The sequence below is a fragment of the Octodon degus genome, unplaced genomic scaffold (genome assembly GCF_000260255.1).
Source record: "Octodon degus isolate 3935 unplaced genomic scaffold, OctDeg1.0 scaffold00142, whole genome shotgun sequence".
In the NCBI taxonomy this organism is placed as follows: Eukaryota; Metazoa; Chordata; class Mammalia; order Rodentia; family Octodontidae; genus Octodon; species Octodon degus.
Window position 1 is genome coordinate 1592371 of NW_004524718.1, and position 2920 is coordinate 1595290.

Sequence of the window (2920 nt, forward strand, 5' to 3'; positions counted from 1 at the left end):
ATTTTCCACATACCCTTTCCTCATGTCCATAGAGTGCCCATTATCAACATCCCCATGAGAGCACTACGTTGGTTTCAATTAATGAACCTTCACTGACATATGCCACCCAATCCACAGAGCTCCTTTTAGAGTTTACTTTTGATGTCATACCTGCCATGTGGTTTTACAAGTGTATCCACTATCAGAGTGTCATGCAGAGTTTTTCACCAACCTAAAAATATTATGTATCTACCACTGTCAGTTTTATACCAAATAAAATCAATTGTGATTTACAGAAAATTTAAAAATTTAAAATATGGCCAATATATATCTATATTTTATTTGTATTCATTTTCAGGCATCAAATATTGCTCACATTAAGACTGGTTCAAAACTAAAAGATTGAAAAACTATGGAAATTTAAATTGATTCTAAATATTAAAGCAGCTTACTCTTTTTTTACTTTTTTTTTTTTTTTTTTTTTTTTTTTTTTTTTTTTTGTGATACCAGGGATTGAACTCAGGACTCTGTGCTTGCTGGGAAAGCACTTTTTCTACTGAGCTATCTCCCCAGCCCTAAGCTATCTCCCCATCCCACAGCCTAATGTCCTCTCATAAACAATGCTTCTTTAAATTAATATGAACATATAAGTGGGTAGACTGCTTCCTCTCAAGCCTCTTCTTTGCATCTCTCTTCTTTAAATTCTCTTCAAATCTCAATGCTGCATTGTGAAATTTAGATCACAAACTTCTGTGAATTTATTTTTGTCATTTAATCAACACAAAGTCAATACTTAACCAAAGCATCAACCCTGAGCTTGTGGTAGTTTAGTAAAAAGAGCAAGAGCTAAGTAATTTGGGTTAAAATCAAATGAGAGTGGGAGTCAATTTATAAAATTCATAATTTATATTGTGAAATTCATATTATTTAAGCATGGTAATATCTTGAATCGTATGTGTTCTATTTTATAATTTTACATATCAATGTATATTACATTCTTTGGTCAGTGTCAAACAGCTAATAGGTAGAAAACAACATTTCTAAGATGCTGGCTTAACTAACAATCAACACAGGACTATTCTGATGACAGCTATAGTTTCATTCTCTTATGACTTTAAAGTTAACATTACTTCTGCAGTGTGGTCAAGCTCAGGATCCCAAAGGTGCCCAACATCATGTTCTCCAAAGTGTCGCCTCCTTTGGTTCCATCCACCTTATTCCCTCTCTCTTGGTGAAGCAAATCATGATTAAATTGGCAAAGACAGTCATAAAAGGCTACCACAAGCAAACAGATGGGGGGAGGATTTTCATTTATGCATCTCTATTCTCCACTAAATTCTTCATTCTAACTGGCTTTGCCCTCCACCAGAATGGACTATTCCTTTGTCCCTCATTGTTGAGTAAAACCCTAACAATCTTCTACTCTTTTGAGCTAAGAAGACAGGTTCTGATGACAGCCTTTACCTCTGCCTGCCTGCTGGTTGTGTGGCTGGTTTTGTGGCTGCTGCTAGTGGTAATGTTTCTCATTCTTCAACAGACTGCTGTCATTTTGATGCTTCTTATTATAAACATTTTGAAAGATGTTTTCCTTGGCACATTATTTGTAAATTTGACCCAATCGTATTGCTTTGACTAGATCAAATGAAATGTAAATTCTCTAAATAAGTACTTCCAGGTGATAGAGTCATAGTCATTGATGAGGTCAAATTATGGTCATTTTACTTCCCTGGCAGGGGAGCTACCATGATCACAAAGGTGGTTTTCCCAGGGCGAGGCTTATTCATTGCACTCCGGATGTGCTGACCCCTACGATTTCCCCAAATGTGGGAAACTCGACTGCATAATTTGTGGTAGTGGGGGACTGCGTTCGAGATTTCCCCTGGTTTGGTGTTTAAAAGGAAGTTGAGACCGGAGAGATGGCTCAGTGGAATAAGCGCTTCCCTGGCAAGTGTAAGGGTCTGAGTTCAATCCCCGGTTCTGAAAAAAAAAAAAAAAAATTATGGTCATTGATTTATTTCTTAGTTTTAGATTACAAAATATATTGGTTTTCTTATAATTCTCTATGTTTTCAATATTTCCAATGTAAACAGAAACAAAATATTGATGGTAAATCATAAAGAAATTAAAATAATTTAATTGTTTGCTGTTAATATTCCATAAAATGATAAATTTCATGGTTACTCATTCATGTTTAGTAAATACTTTGGATTATATTTTAAAGTTCTTTGTTTAAAGTGAAAATTGTCCTTTGAGAGCATGAGTCATCCAAAAAACATTCTTACAATCCAAAGCACTTTTGGATCAAAGTGAATTTCACCATACAAAATAATGGAAATTCAGAAGACTCATTTCACAACCCAAAAATATTCTTGTAAAATTATTACAGTATTGTTACATAATAATAAAGAAATGTGAATTATAAAGAAAATTCACTGAATGTACCAGTATTTATCTTTGAAAATATTCATGGCTTCCCTGAAGGAGACAAGAGAGGATGGTTATTGTGTAGGATGATATTTATTGTCTCTAAAATAATCACTGCTATGTCTTGACTGTTTGGAAAGTTTTCCTTTTCATACAAATTAAAAAGGAAATTATCTAATAACGGTTTTTATTATTTTTATTTTTATAATATTTTATTGAGAAATAAATAACAATGACAAAGTTTCAAAACTGATTAATAGGACAGTTTCAATAATTAACACATTGTACTTTGTTATCTTCTTAGTGGTTATCCATACTACAAAATGCAGACAGGATATCCTGTCAAAACACTATTGGTACAAATATTTCTTCTCATTGAATTAAACATATCTATTCTACCTATTCTGTATATACAAATGCAAAATGGTCCTTCCTTCATATCCCCTTTTTTTTGTTTAGTCCTGTCAGAGATGGGTATTCCATTGGCATGTAATACTATGGGTGTGTAAATTCAGAA

The 2920-nt window shown here is 33.4% G+C and overlaps 1 non-coding gene across 1 annotated transcript; it reads left to right on the plus strand.

The window, feature by feature from the left end:
- The first annotated feature begins 1697 nt into the window (after positions 1–1697).
- On the plus strand, positions 1698–1861 carry LOC111812796. The gene has a single exon (XR_002818193.1). It is a non-coding gene; the product is annotated as a U1 spliceosomal RNA (small nuclear RNA).
- The last annotated feature ends 1059 nt before the right edge of the window (positions 1862–2920 follow it).